The sequence below is a fragment of the Macaca fascicularis genome, chromosome 2 (assembly GCF_037993035.2).
Source record: "Macaca fascicularis isolate 582-1 chromosome 2, T2T-MFA8v1.1".
Lineage (NCBI taxonomy): Eukaryota > Metazoa > Chordata > Mammalia > Primates > Cercopithecidae > Macaca > Macaca fascicularis.
Genome location: NC_088376.1, coordinates 190,610,248 through 190,631,763, shown reverse-complemented (window position 1 = coordinate 190,631,763; position 21,516 = coordinate 190,610,248). Strand labels below are relative to the sequence as shown.

Genomic DNA, 21,516 nt, shown 5'->3' with positions numbered 1-21,516 from the left:
TGAGCATCCTTTGAAGTTCCATTTGAGGTAAGACTAGTTGAGGCAGAAGGCAGGCTTTTCTCACCATGTTATTTGCTTCTCTACCCAGTTTTCTGTAATGTGGAATTTGGGAAAGCAAAAATAGCTAAGTCAGGGGCCATTTTTATCACAGACTTTAATAAAAGGTATCACAGCTGGTTCTAGAATAATTACTTAAAAAGCAGAAACAATATATTGGGATAAGAACAGTAAAGAGTTCTTAAGAGGCTTCATATACTTCCAATGATTTCGGTGAAATTTAAAAAAGGTGCAATGATACCTTTGTGGATTAATAAACTTTTACAATGTTAATCTGAATATGTTTTTCTATGTTGTGTTTTCCTTTTTCTTTTGTCTGTTTAGGAGGCATTTTTCCACTGTAGACACCAAACCAGGTATGGACAGAATGCAAAGGAGACTCCAAGTCTGTCTGGATTTTGTTTTCTGAAAGCTGAAGGCTAGAAGAATTTGAAGAAATGATGGAAAAATTAAAAAAAAAAAAAAAAAAAGGAAAAAAAAAAGGGTGATTCAAGCCCATACACAAAATGTCTTGAACACATTGTAGGGAGAAGAGTGTTTCCCTTCCACACTGGAAACATTTCCCCACGCTTTAGAAGTTTGGGGAAGGAGCTGAGGAAGAAATTTCAAGGTACTGAGATTTGCAACAATTTACTCTCTGTGTCAATTAGCATTGCTGGAGAGTTTGCAAGATCCAAGGGTAGAATGACTTGTAGGCTGCCTTGGCAGGAAGGATCAAGAACAGTGTCGGCCGGCTCGGTGGCTCACGCCTGTAATCCCAGCACTTTGGGAGGCCGAGGGGTGCGGAGCACGAGGTCAGGAGATCGAGACCATCCTGGCTAACATGGTGAAACCGCATCTCTACTAAAAATACAAAAATTAACCGGGCGTGGTGGCGGGCGCCGGTAGTCCCAGCTACTCGGGAGGCTGAGGCAGGAGAATGGCGGGAACCCGGGAGGCGGAGCTTGCAGTGAGCTGAGATCCGGCCACTGCACTCCAGCCTGGGAGACAGAGCGAGACTCGTCTCAAAAAAAAAAAAAAAAAAAAAAGCAGCATTAACAAAGTTTCCTCTGGCCCCTAAACATGGCTTAGAAGCAGCAGAACTATCAGATCTGGCTGGGCCATGCAGCAGAAACGAGGGCTAGCTCAACAGAAATCTGTGACCAGATGCCCATACCTCCTTAAATGACTTGGTACCAATTTGTTTCAAAGTCACTAGCTGAGTTTTGCTCAGTGCGATCTTATAGTTTCAGAATGGAGATTTATTTTCACTTCGGTGAGTTTTGAAGGAAGAGGAGGGCAAGCGCCACGGAGAGACATACACATAAAGAAGTGGAGAATCAAAACCGTATGGAGGTCGCTCTCCCAAAAACTTTGTAAATCTTTAACCAGTACATTTATACTGACAGTTTTTACTTTGGACTCACTTTAGTATTGATTTATGATTCACTAGCACAGAAAGTAACCCATACTTAAGATACATGACCAACTTTCTAGGTACTGGCTGCTAAACAGATAGTCCATGCAGCTTCCTTATAAAGAATTTAAAAACTGAAAGAAAAAAAAAAAAAAAAACAAAAAACCCTGAGAATGTCTGTATATAGTAAGCTGCAATAAAAAAGGGATCAGTATTAAGTTATTGTTTATTTCAGTGTTAAGGTAAAAGAACCCAGTTATAATAAATGTTTTCATATGTTTCTTCATCATTCTCACAACAAATATATGAGAAGAATGATGCTTAAAAGGTATGGAACTTTCTGAGGTAAGGCAACTAGTAATCGTAGAGTTGGTTTTTGAATGCAGATTTCTGTCTTTCTTTCTCCATTCTTTCTCCCCCTTGTTTCCACTAGTGATTCTACCTTCTTTCTACAGCAGCAATATTTATTTTAACAAATGTACATAATTTATAGACCATGCTAATTTTTTTGTCTTTGAAGTAGTAACTTTTGTGAATATTCCAATAATATTACTTTTTACAAAACAAATTTAGAGCACCGTTCAGTATTTGCCTTCAAAGGCAGGTTATGAGGCCTGGAAGAAGAGTTTTATTTCATGTTTTCTCACATCGTACGTGTCTAAAATCGACAATGAATTGGTTACTGACAATACGCATGAAGTTTAGTATTGGATAACTAATAGATAATTTAAAAACATTCTCAATGGATAAAAGATATCACATCTCCATTGACTTTAGGGAAAAAAGTATGTTAAGAGCTCTTAAGACTATTTAAGAAAAAGACTCGAAGTGTGATATCATAGCATTCCAGAACTGAAACAGATCTTTGTCCGTCTTCCTTTTTCAGCCCAAAGATACTTTCAAGTGGTTTAAAGATAACATACAGATTATCACATTAGAAACACAAAGTTATTCAAGAAAATGTTCACCAAAAATATTTTTTTCTGTCTTTAAACATTCATTAGACATTTAATTCCAAGAAGGAGATTTAATATCTACCACTAGAGCGAATGAAACAGTGAAGACGGATTTCTGCTTAATCCCCCTGAAATAAAGAAAGCTAATTTTTAAGGCTTAATATAACAATGAAGATTAAGAGTTTCACAAAATCCAGGTGGATAAACAATATCGATATTATATCCTTAAAAGTATTCACTTTCCCTAAATGTGTTTTAATTTTATTTAAAAATATAGATAAGGATTTAAATACTCTGGATTTTAATCATTGTTCTTTACTATTATTTTTATGATGGAGAAATATTGCCTGTGTTATACTGTCCTATAACTGAGTTAAGCGCCTGTTCGTAATGTCTGTCCAACAACTTTATAATAAATAGTTTAAAAATTTTGACATTTGTTCATAGTAAAACTTCAATTTTCTTTTAACTAAAGACATTTTACTGGATCAGTAAAACTAAAGATTATTTTTTGCCACATGTAAAAATCTATGTTGTGGGAATAGTATTATTGATTTGCTGGGTAAAATATATTATAACCAAAAATTGCTTTGAACAATAAATGTAAATCTTTTTCTCTTTTAAAAATGTATATTAAACAAATGTTTGAGTCATGAAAACCTGTTATTATTTTATCCCAAGAGATAAACTGTTTTCAAATATGTTCACAACATTTATTATGTATTGCCTAGAATTAAATATATATTTAAAAAGTTAATTATAAAAAATATATTGCTAAATGATTTATTTAATTAGCCTAATGAAGAAAATATTCTTCAGTAAAAGACTCTTCCTTTAAATAGCCCTTTAAGATCGAGACCATGCTGGCTAACACGGTGGAACCCCGTCTCTACTAAAAATACAAAAAATTAGCTGGGCGTGGTGGCGGGCGCCTGTAGTCCCAGCTACTCGGGAGATTGAGGCAGGAGAATGACGTGAACCCCGGAGGTGGAGCTTGCAGTGAGCCAAAATCGCGCCACTGCACTCCAGCCTGGGCGACTGAGTGAGACTCCGTATCAAAAAAAAAAAAAAAAAAAGTATAAATGGCCCTTTAAATGACACATGGGTTTTTAGTTTTTAATACCCTTTTCCCCAAATGTGCAAATTTTCTGAAGCAACACTATTTTATAAGTATGTTGATTATTATATTATTTGAATAGATTGTAGCTTTCTGGGGCCAGAAGGTACATCTCATTCATCCTAGTATTTCTAGCTCTTAGCAGAATTCTTAGAACTTGGCTTATTTAACCAATCTGTTGAATAAATTGATGAATGATATGTTTTTCCATGTAAAGCATCTTTAGAACAGCTACAGCTTTTAAAATTATTGTGTTTTTATTGCTCAAATAGAAACAGCTTTGAGTTTCCTAATGCAAGTCCAATCATTTTAAAATATATTAGCTGTTAAAAATAAATCAAGAAGTTATTTATTGGCTACTCATATAAAAGTCAAATACAAGTTACAATAGCTAAAAATTTTGTCTACTTGAGGAGATATTGAATAATGACAATGATTAGTAAAGATAAACTCGTTTAAATTTCTTAAACCCTTGAAACAAGGCATGAAATTTAGGTTTCATGAGGTAAGCAATAAAATCTATTTTAAATTATTATTATTATTATTATTATTATTTTTTGCTACTGGGTCTTGTTCTATTACCGAGACTGGAGGTCAGTGGCATAATCATAGTTCACAGCAGTCTTTAGCTCCTGTGCTCAAGTGATTCCCCGTTCACCCTCCTGAGTAGCTGGGACTAACAGTGTTTTTGTTTTTGTTTTACAGGGTCTCACTATGTTGCCCAGGATGTTCTCAAACTCTTGGCCTCAAGCCATCCTCTGCCTCAGTCTCCTAAAGTGTTGAGACTCCAAGCATGAGTCATCATACTTGGCAATTTTAAGTCTTAATCAAGAGTTTAAGTATGATAAACTCGGGATTTAGAATAAATGGATCTCACTCCATTATAAGAAACCACTGAACGATAAAGTTAAAGACAGGGGGGGATCAGCTGAGAGGCTGTTGCTGTAATTCAGTGTGAGCTGGAGAGCTGTATGGTTGAAATGTGAATATAGAGAGATGTAAATAGAAGATATTTAGCAGAAAGTATTGATGAGACTAAGTATAGGCAAAGGAGACGTTGAATTCAAAATTTTAACCTGATCTGACTGACAAAATGGTGGCATAATCTTGAACAATTAAAGCATGAGGGAGAGGAACTTGGAAAATTTGATGACTTGTTTTAATCTCATTAAATTTGAAATGACAGTAAAGAATCAAAACATGCAATGAAAATATTTTTCAAAAATCAGCAGGCCATTTAGAAGTGTGAATGATAATGCAGAGCTAAATATATATTTTTGAACATAACAATGTAGCAGTAATTGAATTTATGCCAGGGTAGCTTGCTGGCGGATTATGTTAAGGTGGAAGAACAGTCACACTGAACTCTACAAATTGAAAATGAGAGTAGGAAAATAAGCTGCCTGAGAATAAATAAAGGAAATTCAAAGAAGGAAGAAGAAACCAGGTTAAAGTAGGAGATGCAGAGAGTAGAGAGAGTTTCAAGAAAGAGATACAACTATGGCTATGATGTGCAAGAACCCATACTTATTATCAGCTCAGGAAAGCAGATTCTTAAGTTTTCAGGAATTTTATGCATCAATTTTTTAAGCACAGCAATTAAATAAATTAAATTATATAAGTTTCCAAGTAAATAAAATATTTTAATAACTAAGTTAATAAATACTCAAAAGCTCATCAATTTCTCATTATTTTACTACCTTTTCTGATTATCCATACTCCTTAGGTTATTTCTACATGTTATTTATGATGTGGAAATACTAGATAATGGTGTTTTATTTCCCGTCTCTTTCTAATTTCACATACGACGATGTTACATTGCTAACTTAAACTTAGTAATGGTGAGAATATTTGCACCATGAAAATGGCACGTGCTAAAAATCAGCCCCGATTTGTGGTTGTGTTAATTATCTAAGTAAAGAGGTGACAAATTGTAGCCCTTGGGCAAAATCCAGCTCATTTCTTGTTTTTGTACATAAAGTTTTGTTGGAAGACAGATACACCCATTTGTTTACATTGTACGTAGATACTTTTAGATTACAAAGGCAGAAAGAAGTAGTTGTAACAGAGACTACCTATCCCATAAAGCCTCAATATTTACTATCTGACTGTGGAAAAATTTCTCTACTCTTGACCTCACAAAAGAAAGTGGTGGAAAACATATTAATAATGCAGATTAAATTTTCAAGTGTGCTCTGTGTACAGGTGTTACATTATAAAGACCATAACATTTGAGGAATTTTTTTTTTTAGTATTTGAAAGCTATTACCTGATTCAGCAAATGTTGCTCACACCATTGACAGATATGTATAAAGTTCTGACTTCTGACATATCTCTGTTTTGTTATTTTTGTTGTATTCAGTAACATAAGTAAAAATGTCAACTGATACCTACCTTAGAAATGAACTCATTTGTCAGTTTCAAATATAGATTGACTATGGATGCAAGAGTTTAGAAAGAATCCACAAAAATATTCTGTGAGAACTAACTGGCTACATGAAATTTTCAGTAAAGAATATGATATATTTTATTACTAATTGTAAATTGTATAACACATATCATTCATGTCAGTAAATTCATAATAAATTTAGTTACATATATACATACATTTCTTTGTATTTAGAGAGCAGGTTGTTAACCAGCACATTATTACACAACAGTTTCACAACTAATGAAGTTTTGAAAAGAGATAAAAATGGAAAAGGTTGTTACATTTAATAAGTACTAGAATGCTTGTCATTTGGAAAACTGTCAATCAGTTAAAAAATTCTCAGAGCAATTAACTCACACTTTTAATCTATTTTTTCTTTCATTCATTTAATAGATGTTTAATCAATTACTTGCTATATTAGTCTATTCTCACATTGCTATAAAGAAATACCCCAGACTGAGTAATTTATAAAGAAAAGTGGTTGGGCTTATGGTTCTGCAGGCTGTAAAGGAAATACAATGGCTCCTGCCTCTGGGGATACCTCAGGAGGCTTCCAATCATGGTGGAAGGCAAATGGGGAGTGACATCTCTTACATGGAGCGATAAGAAACAAGAGTGAGGGTGGAGGTGACACATATTTTAAACTGCCAGTTCTTGTGAGAACTCACTCACTATCATGAGGATAGCACCAAGTGGATGGTGCTCCACCATTCATGAGAAACGCCTTCATGATCCAATCACCTCCAACTAGGCTCCACCTCCAACACTGGGGAGGACAATTTGAGATGAGAATTTGGGCAGGGGACACAGATCCAAACCATGTTACTTACTATCTACTAAGCATGATGCTAAGTGATGGATACACTTTGAAGAATTCAGTAGAGACACAGCTTGTATTTTAGAGTTTATAATTTGACACAGAATGCCAATGATACAGGAGTAAATACATAAACAAACATACAGTTACAAAATTATATGAACAGACTATAGAATCAGTGGATAATAGAGCTGAGGTGGAATTGACCTTTTTGGTCAGTGTATCTGGGAAGGCCTGAATAAGCACTGTTTCAGCTGCGGCAGAGACTCGGGCTGGGGGTATTGTGCCTGGCCAAAGGAAAAGTCTGTACAAATATCCTGAGGATCTAATTTTTAAAAAATTATTATTTTGCAATAAAAAGGTAACCACTTTCAACTGCTTCATTAATTGCAAAAGAAACTACATTTTATGTATTATTTGGGATATAGGCAGTTACTTTCCTCTAAAAACCTCAAAGTTCATCATGTGTGGAAGTTAATTTCCCAAGTTTCCTTGTAAAACTAGTGTGGCATTCTCTGTATGTTTACATATGACCTTCATTAGGGTTAAGAATTTCTTCATTTAGATTTTGGCTTTATAGAACACTAATATTGGGTTTCCCAGTACTTTATGTCAAAGGAGGATAATTCTTTTTCTTTCTGCACTTATGTGTGCCTGAATCTCTAAGTGATACTTAGGCTCAGCAGGCATTTACACTCTTATCCTATCTGAATTTCTTTCCCTTAATTCATCAGACCTTAAGAGCCAGTATATGGCTTGTTCTTTAGTGTCTTAAAAGCACCAGATAAATTTAGTATTATTGTGGAAATCCACCTTGTGAGAAAAGATTAACTGAGTTTTTTTCATCTTCATTTATTCTTGTTACTTTTTTTTAACAGAAAGCTAACTGAGGCATAAGAAGTTGTTCAAGTGATAAAGATTAGATGTAAAAATTGTGAATATTTTGAAGTGTCAACTGAAATCTCACTGTCACTTCCCCCTTTTCTTGCCTGCTTTTATTCCCCTACATTTAAACTTCTTTCATCTTCTTTTCCTGGGCCTTGAAACCCTTCTTTCCAATGCAGGCATCTAGAAATTAGTCATGGGATGTGTGAAAGGAAAATATCTTGGGCCCCCAAATCACTAAGCTAAAGGGAAAGTCAAGCTGGGAACTGCTTAGGGCAAACCTGCCTCTCATTCTATTCAAAGTCACCCCTCTGTTCCCAGAGATGAATGCATATCTGGCTGCCTCCTTTGGAGAGGCTCATCAGAAACTCTAAAGAATGTAACCATTTGTCCCTTCTCTGCTTAGGACCTGGAAGCCCCCTTCCTACTTGGAGTCTTCCCAACCTTTGCTTCCAGTTGTCCTGCCTTTCTAGTCCAAATCAGTGTTCATCTTGCATATGTTGATTGATGTCTCATGTCTCCCTAGAATGTATAAAATTAAACTGTGCCCTGACCACCTGGGGCACATGTTGTCATGACCTTCTGAGTCTTGTGTCACAGGTGTGCGTCCTCGACTTTGGCAAAATAAACTTTCTAAATTAACTGAGACTTGTCTCAGATTTTCAAGGTTCACAGATGTATACAAAAAATTGGGGGAAAAAAAAGACCAAGGAAAGAAGTGTCAAATCCTTGGCTTTTAAACTCAAAATCTTCAATTCTTATGCAAGACAGAAATATTTACAAAGAATATTTGTTATCCAGTTCTGAACTCTCCACTCCACCAAGAGCGCCTCTGAACTGCAGAGGGGAATAGAAGAAGAGAGAAGGCAAAATGGTTAAACCATTAGGGGTTTTCCTCTGTTCTGTACCCAGGGTTATTTCAAAGCAGATAAAGGGGGTATTGATAAAAAAAAAAATCCCAAGAGAAGCTGGGATATCCAAAAGCAGAGGAAACCAGTTTCTGGAATTTCTCAGACTCTACTCTTGTAGGTATTTCCTATGTTGACAAGAGTGTGAGTCCTGATGGCATTTTGTGATGTCCAAGATAATAAAGTCCTGATAAAGATTTCAGGTTTGGCTGGGTGTGGTGGCTTAAGTCTGTACTTTTAGTGCTTTGGAAGGCCAAGGGAAGAGGATCACTTGAGGTCAGGAGTTGGAAATCAGCCTGCACGACATAACAAGACCCTCATTTCTAAAAAAATCTGAAAGAATTTTGCTGGATGTGGTGATGTACAATAGTAGTCCTAGCTACTCAGAGGGCTGAGGTGGGAGGATAGCTTGAGCCCAAGAGTCTGTGATTATACTCAGGATTGTACCACTGTAATCCAGCATGGGTGACAGAGTGAGGTCCTGTCTTTAAGAACAACAACAACAAAAAAGAGTTAGGGGGTTTTGGACTCCAGAGAAATATAGAAACATGGCTAAAACTTTCCACTGCTTTCAAAGAGGGGACACAATTGGAAAGAACCAGTAGACTAAACTGATTTCTCAGTTTTGGTTGTTTGATGCTATTGCAGATCATGGAGTAATAATACACATGTCAGAGACTGGCGGTAGGAATAGATGCAAGGACAGAGGCCAGGAAAGGAAGAGGCCATCTCAACAAATGACCATGTATTTCAGAGGGAAGTCACAGACAGACATCCTCTCCTGGCCTCCTTCCTCTGCATATAAGCCCCTGAAAAAATTAGGTACCAGGTTGAGAGAAAGAAAAAGGGACATTTTGAATGAAAAACATTTAAACTTGAAATGAACAAGAATAGCATGGAATGACTAAAATTCTTTTTTTCTGTGATCAGATAGGATGGGGCTTACCATTCCTTTGTTCAATGTACTTACTGACCAATTGCTATGAGCCAGCCACTGTTCTAGATACCTGAGACATACTGAGGACAGAAGGCTATGAGCTCATGAATCTTGTATTCTGGCAGGGCGACACAGGAAAGGGAGTGGGAAAGTTGCAGTATTACATTTGAGGGTCAAAATAGCCACATTTTGGAGGTAAGATTAAGCAGACTTTTGAGAAAGGTGAGATGGTTAGCTAACCTGGGATTTGGAGAAACAGCATTCCAGGTGAGAGGGAACAGGTGGAGTCAAAGTCCTAGGGCAAGAGCACACTAGGCACATTTAAGGGAAAGCAGACTAGGGGATTAGTAGTAGTACAAGAGGGCACAGAGGTAATGGGGACACATCTTTGGGGTTTAGAGCTCATTTGACAGAATTTGGCTTTTATTTTGGGTAGAAGATAACTCCATTTGAGTGTTAATAAAAGGAGAATGATCTGATTTGCCTTTGTAAAGGATCATTCTGCCTGCTGCCATGAATATAATAGACCAAGGGGACAAAATGGTTACAATGTGATCAGTTAGGAGGTTATTGTGATATTCCTTGCAAGGGATGATACTAGCCACAAGTGTAAGTGAGCACAGTGGTCAGATTTTGGGTTTATTTTAAAAGTGGAGACAACACATTTTCCTACTGGACCGGATGAAGGGTATGAGGGAAAGGAGGAGTCAAGAGAACTTTAAAGTTTTCTGTCTGAAGTTACTGAAAGAATGTAGCTGAGGCCTCCTGAGATGAGGAAGGTTGGCTGTGGGGCAGGTTGGGGTTGGAGAAGAGATCAGGAGATTAATCTTGAGCATGTTAACTTTGGAACATTCAATTTGAAATTAAGAAGTTTTCAGCATAGAGATTTTAAAGTCATGGGGCTGAACTGAGGGCTGGTTTTCCATTAATATCTTTGAGTAATCTAACCCACCATCTTACAAATAACAACCATAAGTTCTAGATAAAATACCAAAAGAATGACTCAAAGGCTATGGGAGTTTACAAGCCAGGCCGATTATGGAGGAAAATTAAAATGTGTAAAAAGCACTGGGCGAGATTCTCAGTTTGTAGAATTTATCCTCAATGTCATCTTCAATAGTTTCTGCAAAGAGTGTCTAAACTCTAGTGAAAAACCTCAAAGTTTTTTGGCCTGAAGAATTAGAAGACAGAATCTGGGGCAACCACAGATAGTAGAAAGTGAATGGGAAACAGAGAGCCAGAAGAGGGAGGCCTAATCTCTGTGAATGAACTCTTTCAAGTCTCTGGCTGACACTTGAACCATTCATATGTGGGAAAGACTTCGGCTAAGAACAACAAAAGTGAATGACATTTGAGCTACCTCTAGAGAGAAAGATTTTGCAGTTTGAGTCCAATTAAATTAGCTAGTAAAACAAAAATTCCATTCTTTGGAGGAATAAAATAGAATATAGAGTCTCTACAACATAACATTTGCAATGTTCTGAATATAATCTTAACATATAAAAAAATCAGGAAAATGTGACCATTCTCAAGAGAAATAAGAAGCAGTGGAGGCCAATCCTGAGATGACTCATTGTTGGAATTAGTGGGCAAGGAGTTTAAAGTTGCTGTTTTAACTGTGCTTGTATTAGTCTGTTCTCATGCTGCTAATAAAGACATACCTGGGACTGGGTAACTTATAAAGGAAAGAGGTTTAATTCACACACAGTTCCAGATGGCTGAGGAGGCCTCACAATCATGGTAGAAGGCAAATGAGGAGCAAAGTCTTGTCTTACATGGGGCAGGCAAGAAAGGTGTGCAGGAGAACTCCCCTTATTAAAACCATTCAATCTTGTGAGATTTATTCACTATTACTAGAACAATATGGGAAAAACTTGCCCCCATGATTCAATTACCTCCCACTGGGTCCCTCCCATGACACACGGGAATTATTACAACTCAAGGTGAGATTTGGGTGGGGACACAGAACCAAATCATATCATACCACTCTCGGCCCCTCCCAATCGCCTGTCCTCACATTTGAAAACCAATCATGCCTTCCAGTAGTTCCCCAAAGTTTTAACTCATTCCAGCATTAACCCAAAAGTCCATGTCCAAAGTCTCATCTGAGACAAGGCAAGTTTCTTCTGCCTGTGAACCTGTAAAATCAAAAGCAAGTTAGTTACTTCCTGGATACAATGGGGGTATAGGCATTGAGTAAATACAGCTGTTCCAAATGGGAGAAATTAGCAAAAATGAAGGGGCTACAGGTCCCATGCAAGTCTGAAATCCAGCAGGACAGTCAAATCTTAAAGTTCCAAAATGATCTCCTTTGATTCCATGTCTCATATCTAGGTCATGCTGATGTGACAGGTGGGCTTCCATGGCTGGGTCAGCTCTGCCACTGTGGCTTTGCAGGGTACAGCCTCCCTCCTTCTTGCTTTCTTGGACTGGCATTGAGTGTCTGTGGCTTTTCCAGGCCCATGGTGCAAGCTGTTGGTGGATCTACCATTCTGGGGTCTGGAGGATGGTGGCACTCTTCTCATACCACCACTGGGCTGTGCCCCAGTGGGGACTTCATGTGGGTGTTCCAACATCATATTTCCCTTCTGCACTACACTAGCAGAGGTTCTCCATGAGGGCTCTGTCCTTGCAGCACACCTCTGCCTGGACATCCAGGCATTTCCATACATCCTCTGAAATCTAGGTGGAGGTTCCCAAACCTCAATTCTTGACTTCTGTGCACCTGCAGGCTCAACACCATGTGGAAACTGTCAAGATTTGGGGCTTGCACCCTCTGAAGCCATGATCTGAGCTGTACCATGGCCATTTTTAGCCATTACTTGAGCAGCTGAGACACAGGGCGCCAAGTCCCTAGGCTGCATACAGTGGGGCAGTCGGTAGGTGGGGCCTTGGACCTGGCCTCAGGAAATTATTTTTCCCTCCTAGGCCTTCAGGCCTGTGATGGGAAGGGCTGCTGTGAAGATCTCTGAAATGCCCTGGTGACATTTCCCCCATTGTCTTGGTGATTAACATTGGACTCCTCATTACTTACACGAATTTCTGCAGCCAGCTTGAATTTCTCCCCAGAAAAAGCTTTTTTTTTTTTCTATCATATCATCAGGCTGCAATTTTTCCAAACTTCTATGCTCTGCTTCCTCTTGAACTTTTGCTGATTAGAAATTTCTTCTGCCAGATACCCCAAATCATCTCTCTCAAGTTCAAAGTTCCATATGTCTCTAGGGCAGGGGCAAAATGCCACCAGTCTCTTTGCTAAAGCACAGCAAGAGTCACCTTTGTTCCAGTTCCCAACAAGTCCATATCACTATCAACATTTTTGTCAAAGTCATTCAACAAATCTCCAGGAAGTTTCAAACTTTCCCACATTTTTCTGTCTTCTTCTGAGCCCTCCAAACTGTTCTGGCTTCTGCCTGTTACCCAATTCTAAAGTTGCTTCCACAAAGCAAAGTCATGTCTTGCGTGGCAGTAGGCAAGAAAGCATGTGCAGGGAAACTCTTCTTCATAAAACCGTCCGATCTCATGAGACTTATTTACTATTACAAGAACAGCACGGGAAAAACATGCCTTCATGATTCAGTTACCTCCCTTGGGTCCTTCCCACAACATGTGGGGATTATTACAATTCAAGGTAAGATTTGGAGCTAAACCATATTAGTGCTCAATGAGGAAAACTAAAGATGCTTATAACGGATGAATATACAGAAATTCTCAACAGAAAAACAGAAAACATAAAAAAGAACCAAATGAAAATTCTACAACTAAGAAACACAGCATCTGAATTAAAGAATTCACTGGGCAGGCTTAACAGTAGCATGGAGATAAATAGGAAAGAGTCAGTGTCCGTTAAGTAAGATCAAGACATTATCCAATCTGGGAAAGCCAGAAAATAAAGATTCAGAAATTTGAACAGAAATTTAAGAATCTAATATCAAAAGGTCTAACACAACTGTAATTGGAGTCCAGAAGAGAGGAAAGAGAATAAGCCAGAAAAATTAGTTGAAATAAAAATGGCTGAACATTTCTCTGATTTGGTGAAAGACTCAATATTACAGATTCAAAGACCTAAGCAAACGCAGATCAAGGTAAGCATAACCCAAACTCTGCCTGATCTCATTATTGTCAAAGTTTTGAAAGCCAAAGGTCAAGAGAAAATCTTGAAAGCAGGAAGAGAAAAGTGACTCATTACCTACAGGGAAACAATGATACACAAAGCCACTGACTTCTAATCGGAAACCATAGGCACCTGAAGATGTTTGAATAATGTCTTTAAAGTGCTAACATAAGTCATGGAACGAGGTAAGATCACTAAGGGAGGAGATAGAGAAGAACCGAGCAATTAGACGTGATCAGACATACAAGAGAGACCAAGAATGGGAGGTGTCCTGAAAAATGTATCTAGAAGGAGACAACGATCAGATGTGTCAAATACTGCTATTGGATCAAGGGCAGAAAACTGACCATGGAATTGAGCAATGCAGAAGTAAATAATAATCGTGGCAGGAACAGTTTTGGTGGAATGGCTTAAAGCTTGGTTGCAGTGAGTTTAGGAGTAAATGAGAAGAAAATTTTTGGAAATATTAAGTAAAGGCAACTCAAAGAGTTTTACTTTGCGTAGGGAGAAATGAAATGGAGTGCTAGTCAATGTAGACAGTAGGATCAAGAGAAGATTTTGTTTTGTTAGCATGCTAATTAGCATAATCCAGTAAAGAGCAAGACAAAAGTGAAAATACAGGATAAAAAGGGAGAATTACCCAGTTTATCAGGTCTGTAGAAGAAAAGATAAAACAAACAGTTGAACTAGAATAAAAAAATTGTACACAAAAATATGTAATTTGAATGCATATTTCCCCTCTATACTGTGCAAAGCCCTTTACTTCCTAGCCTTTACTATTTACAATTTGGTCATTTTTCTTTTATTTATTTATTTATTTATATTTTGAGACGGAGTCTCGCTCTGTCACCCAGACTGGAGTGCAGTGGAGCGATCTCGGCTCACTGCAAGCTCTGCCTCTCGGGTTCATGCCATTCTCCTGCCTCAGCCTCCCGAGTAGCTGGGACTACAGGCGCCTGCCACCACGCCCACCCAGCTAATTTTTTTTTTTTTGCATTTTTAGCAGAGACGGGCTTTCACCATTTTAGTCAGAATGGTCTCGATCTCCTGACCTCGTGATCCGTCCATCTCGGCCTCCCAAACTGCTGGGATTACAGGCGTGAGCCCCCGTGCCCGGCCTACAATTTGTTCATTTTTAAATGTAATATTTGAAAAGTGTGCCTATTAAAAATCATGTAAAATTTTATGATTTTAGAGAGTAGTAACCGATTTGTTCCTTTGTGATTTTATTTTGTGAACATTCTTTAAACAGTGAACAGGACGTATTTCAAAAAGTGTTTTTTAAGTTTTTAAAAACTTAGAATGCATTTTTCTAATAATATGTATATTATATGAAGCAGTTTATTCTGGTTAGTTCATAAAATTGTATAAAGTAGCTGAATTGTATTACTGATTATCTGGGAAGTTTCAGGTCTTCAGACTTTTATTTCTATGGTGAAACTTATTCTAATTTCCAGCCCAAGATTCTGGAACACATCTCCCATTATGAAGTGGGCCTCAGGGTGGGAGTGGAAACAGAACCTCTTGTTCACACTCCACACCCTCATTTTCCAGCAGTGAAGGTAGACTATTAAGGCTCTCATGTCATCAAGGATGGAGGCAATGGGATAATGGAGATTCTAGACATTTGTTTCGTCACCAGCGAAAATTAAATGAAGACTCAGGAATCACTACAGCTACAGGGATGAGAAGGACATTTCAGCAGCTACAGTGTGGTGGTGAGTTCCTGGCTACATGGCTGCTTCTGTACAAGAGAGTACTAAAGTCCTTTTGTATTGTATACGCTTATGTGTGCATATGTATGAGTGTGCAAATTGGTGGGCTATTTTTTTCAGTATACGCAGAAGGAAGTCTTGTTAACCTGTAAACCCAACATCTAAAAAATGTCAGTGAATACACTTTTGTTCAGGTCTCTGCTATTATGAGTAAGAGATAGGTGGCCATTAAATAAACTAAACGCAAATTTATTCCCACTTATGTTTTTTTAAATTTTTTAATTTAATTTTTAAAATTTATTATTATGGGTACATAATAGTTGTATGTGTGTATGCGGTACATGGGATGTTTAGATACAGGCTTACAATGTGTGATGTTCAAACCAGGGTAATTGGGGTGTCCATCATCTCAAACCATTATTATTATTTTAGAACATTCTAATTCCACTCTTTCAATTATTTTAAAATATACATTAAATTAGTGGTAACTATAGTCATTCTATTGTGCTATAGAACACTAGATCTTATTTCTTCTATTGACTGTAGTTTTGTACCCATTAAGCATCCTCACTTTATCCCCCAGTTCCCATTACCCTTCTCAGTCTCTGGTAACCATCATTCCACTCTGTCTTCATGAGTTCAATTTTTTTTTGTTAGCTCTCATATATGTGTGATAATATCTTTCTGTGCCTGACTAATTTCACTTAACATAATGTCCTCCAGTTCTATCCATGTTGCAAATGACATGATTTCATTCATTTTTATGGCTGAATAACATTCCATTGTGTATATGTGTCACATTTTCTGGATCCATTTGTCCACTGATGAACACTTAGGATGTTTCCATCCCTTGGCTATTGTGAGTAGTGCTGCAATAAACATGGGAGTGCAGATACCTCTTTGATATGTTGATTTCTTTTCTTTAAGCTTTATACCCAGCACTCACATATATTTTAAGGTATGTACAGGAAAAGCCCATTTCTGATGCATTCTCTACCTATAAGATTGTTCGGTGATAACTGGTGTATGTATGATGGTAATGATGATACTTGGGACAGGAAAAAATTCTGAAGAAAATTCCGAATCATTCAAAGTTAAATTACTTTCAGCATAGATTTAATAAGTGCTCTTTGGCGAACTGTATAATTTTTCTGTGAAAGAATGTTAACCAGAGCAGCAATCATGGCGGCGAGAACTTATGGTGTGTGTTTAAGTGGAGAGACACTGTTTTAAGACCTATTGAAGCAGTTTTTGTTTTCTTTTCTTTGTTGTTCTTCTGGGCCATTATTATAACTGTCTCCATTCACAATTTTCTACCTATCTAAAATTATAAAGCTAATGTTTTTAGATATGCATTGGACTTTAAGAATTGGATGTATAGTTGCCCATTTGCAAGGACAAGGAATGACTTTAAACTTCCTGGATAAAGTAATTTCTATATGTACCAAGAAAGAGTTTGGGTTTAAAAGGTTCAGAGTCATTGTGATTATGACTCATTGAGAGTATGATTATAGCTAAGTAATTTTCTTTCCTTTTTTCCAAACAAATGGGTACATAGATGTATATTCTGAGTCTTACAGAGTCTTCATTGCCTGCCATGAGATAGTATTTAGGAGCATGGTTAAATTGGTGAAGACACATCTAGAGAAAGGAAACCTCCAAGAGGGAATGTACTTGTTAACATTGCTTCTGTGATTGAATTTAGGATTTATAGCACTTGAAATTTTTTTAAAGTTGCATGTAGTTTACGTATCCAGTGTTAGAGATGAACTGAATTCTTCATGATGATATGTTTTATGCTAATTCACTGGCAAGTTTCTCAAATAATAGTTATTTCAAATTCCTCACTTTTCAGAAACTGCATATTCTTCAGTACCAAGATCTCTCCCCTGTCATTGTGTTCTTCTAAGATATCACTTGTGCTGTGAGGGGGAGCTATTTGTTCAATCATGACCTGTGGGGCTTTCTTAACCTCTTATAAACTTAAGTGCCAATCACTAGGCTGGATATAATTACACTTTGGTGATTTCTTTGAGCTTTAAGGGCTAATGAATAGCCTCAAGTATTTAAATAACTGCTTGAACTTTCTTAATTGATACAAACTGTCTGTAATAATTCTACTTAGTCTGGTATGCCACCTGAACAGCTTTATCTTGGGTTTACATACTTAATTGATAGTGTTCTATGGTATATGATATTTATAAGAGCCTTTGTCTTACTGAACTGCATGGGAGATAACCATTCCAAGTCATATTTTAAAGCTGTATTCCAACTTCATAAATAAATACGTTAGAATCAATGTTTGTGTTCCAGACTTGAACAAATATTATTTTATGTCAAATTTTGTTAGTCTTTTGTAAACATACTAAAACATATGCATCCAAATTATGGTTCATATTTTTTCTACATTTCAAATTTAGGCAAGTGCATATTTACTTTTCAATTCAAATTCAAGTTTTTATGTGAAATAATATGAAAATGTTACAAAAATTTAATTAATAAGTATTTGAAGGCTTTTATTTTCATTTTAGGATTTTATTGATATTCTATATAAAAAAATCAAGGTATGTCTGGAGGAATAATTGTGGTCAGAGGTTGTTTTCTTTCAAACACCAAAATCATAAAATGTACAATAAATATTGACCTGAATCATTATTAATATATGCATTTTTATAATATAAATTATAAAAGTAAAAATAATTATAAACAAGAAATGAATTTTAAAATGTCTCATTGAGAATTAACCTTAGCATCCTAGATTTAGACTAGCTAGATATTTCTGTGTGTGGATTCTTGTTCTAAAACGTGCCTGACATGTAACTTTAGGTAAGTTATAAGACTTCTGTGAGCAGCTGTTTCCTGTGTTCCTTACAGGAAAATAGCGATGAGGACAAGAATAATTATGTTAAACAGTAAACATTTCTTGGTATTTCATGGATACTCAATAAATGCTACCTCATTATTATTCCCACAGGAAAAAACAAAGTCTTACTGCTTTTAGTTTCACTTTGATCGTATCCAGAATTATGACCCAGATTTGGCTTTAGATGACCTTGGACTATTTTCAGACACAAAATTATGCTCCTGAAGTATTAATATCGGATAACATTAATGCTATTTAAAATAAACTTTTGGAGAATCTGAAGGGAATCCATTTTTCTGAAAAGCAACTAGTTGAGAAAGTCAAAATATATTTGAATATATACATTTTGGTATGTTTGAAAACAATGGTGAAGTTCTATAATCACTCATATATTGATGTGTTTTTACTTAGTGTATTGTCTCTTGATAAGCAGAGGATTATAGAAAATTAAATGTCAATAGGTATTATTAAATCTAAGTCATGAAACGGATCATTCCCAGATTGCTGACATACGTACTAGCATAAATATTTTTTAAGTGTTTTTGGTTGATAGTTTTTATTTGTATGTGCGTATGCCTTTTTTTAGTGTTAGCAAGCAGTCTGGTACAGTAAATAATATTCAAAACATATCTTCGCTACAATATTATATAGGTATATGCCTTCAGAGTTCTGTACGACTATTAAGAAATGCTTTAGAATTCAGGGGCTTACATATACTGTTAAATCAAAGTTAGCCTAAAGCTGCTTTCTTCTATAGTAAGTCAGGCCTAAAAGCTTTTCTGTACATCATGAATTATCACAAGTCGAGGTGTAAACCTATCATAGCCCACACCTGTGCCAATCACTGAGTTTTGGCCAATCACATGTAGCCAGCTGTTTGAACCGTGTTCAAATAAGGCAATTGCCGAACTGTAAACAATCCAGCTGTTTCTGTGCCTCACTTCCATTTTCTGTAGGTCACTTTCCTTTTGCTGTCCATAAATTGTCTTCCACCATGTGACTGTGCTGGAGTCTCTCTTGAATCTGCTGTGATTCTGAGGTCTGCCTGATTCACTAATCATTCATTGGTCAATTAAACTCCTTTACATGTAATTCAGCTGAAGTTTTCTTTTAGCAATACTCAGAACTTTTTTGTCAAAAAGGAAGCAAGAGATTTGCACATGTCTATATTGTCAGAAAAAAAGAAAAGGATCTGAGCATGGTTAAAAAAACCCAAAATGCAAAACTGTATATACATGACTCTACCACCTCCATTAGTTCTTGGAAACAAATTAATGCTTTTGTAGGTTGATAATTACCTCTGTTTCCAGAAAATAATACACATAGCATAGTTACTTATGTAGAATTTTCTCTTTTCTTGGTAGCCAATAGCCACATGGAGCTATAAGCACTTGCAATTCGGCTTTATTACTGGGAAACTGAATTTTAAATATTTACTATTAATTTCTTTATTTTTACACTTAAATAGCCACATAAGGGTAGGAGACATAATCCAGGACAGCATACTTCTAGATTCATGAGCAATTTCCATATATGGTTACATTTATGCCATGGGTTGCTTCTGACGATGCCCAGAACACAGGTGCCTGGGAGTGCATATCCCTTAACCAACCCCCTCATTGTACAGAAATGGCCCAAGCAGAGGAGTGCAAATCAATGTAATGGCAGGGATGATGTTCAGATCTTCAGATATTGTGTCCCTGTCTCAGAGTCCCCAACAGAACTTAATTTTTCATTTCCTTTTGACAAGTTATGAGCTTGGTAAGGTGGTGATGATGGCATTCAACAACCATAATAATTAAACACTACGTCCCTTTTTGTGGTACAGTGATAAGAACTGAGAAAAAGGAGATAGAACCAAGGGAGGATTCTTATGACTAGTCTCTCCTCTTTATCCCTCCAGTAAGCCTGTTGATAGAAATGGCCATATTCTTATTCAGCATTATTATTGGGCTTGGTTATGAGTCATTAGTTTAGCTTGTTATGTGAAAGTCACTAATTTGAGTAATACAATGCCATTTGATAAAGAATGACATTGGTATAGGAACCAAATAGGGATACTTTCAGAATTATTTTCTGATGATAAAATATAAATTATTTAATAGTAGTAAACTTATTATAAATGAAGTACATAAGGTTAGTGATTTGGGGATCAAAGGGCCATTGCACATAAATAACTAAACAAAAGTCACTGGGAGACTGACGCAAGAATCTGTATGTCTTTCATTCATTTAAATTTAGATTGTTTTCTCTTATTAGAAGAAAATATCAAACAGTTAATATATAAGCAAATTAGTGCAATGTGCTCTTCAAAGTTAACTTAATTATGGTATAACACAACAAAATGCCACATAGCTGCTTTTATTTTTCAGTCTAGATTTCACAATCTTCTTGGTTATTCAAATAGTTTATCCTACTATTAAGATTTATTTATAGGATGGCACATAATGAGAAATTCTGACACCTATCATTTAAATAATATTTCCACAATGTTTTTGCAAGAACAAACTTTCAAATATTTTAGTGCTAGAAACTTTGTGGTAGAATTTTAGTAGCTGCTGATAATATTTCTGCCAGAAATTGCAACCAGGCTCCCATTCTACTTCAAGATATTCTTGAAATTAACAAAGTAGCAAGCTGTTAACTATCCTATCTGTAGAGGCTCACCTTCCTTTTACAAACTGTTAACACTACTCTGGTGAGACATATGTGGCCATTTCCATTACCAACAAAATTTTCTTTGTAGAAAAAATGAATGCTTTGAGCGTTAAATGTTTATATTTTTTGAAACTTGCAATGAAGGCATGAGTTTTTTATTTCCTTCATATATTGTTTTAAAATTTTCTATTTATATTGTCTCTGAACTTTAGTAATAACTACAGACTCATATTGAGCAGCTCATCAAATATTTTGGGAGAAAACAACAGAAATAATAGAAAGAGTTACTGACTTGAGAAGAACTGTACCCCAAATTAGTTCAAAGTTAATTGCTCTTATTTTGAGCTTTCTTGATAGAAATTGGATAACTATATGGATTTGATGTACCAATTTCTTCTTGATATGCAACTTTAAAAAGTCTATGTAGTTAACCTATTAACATGAAGCTAACACTCATTTAAATTTGCTGTCTCCCTTTCCTTTGGAAAGATCTCTGTTTAGAACTACAGGAAATAAGGGCAAATGTAAATATTTCTTGTAATAAATTAATAACAAAGGGACAGATATCACCACCACATTGTAAATTATGCAGTAAGTCTTAGGTAATTTATTTCATACCTTAAACACCTAGGAAATTTCACTAGTTGACAGCAACTGAAAATGCA

General features: G+C 36.3%; 1 protein-coding gene across 4 annotated transcripts in view; it reads left to right on the top strand.

The window, feature by feature from the left end:
* The first annotated feature begins 15,145 nt into the window (after window positions 1-15,145).
* Window positions 15,146-21,516, top strand: part of CSNK2A2IP (casein kinase 2 subunit alpha' interacting protein) — a 128,927-nt gene continuing 122,556 nt past the window's right edge. For 3 of the 4 annotated variants that reach the window (XM_045385323.2, XM_045385322.2, XM_045385320.2), the window contains exon 1: window positions 15,146-15,333. The gene's annotated coding sequence lies outside the window, so the exon portion shown is untranslated. Of the gene's footprint in view, window positions 15,334-19,820; window positions 19,955-21,516 lie in introns of all 4 variants that reach the window. The other variant, XM_045385321.2, reaches the window with a different exon arrangement.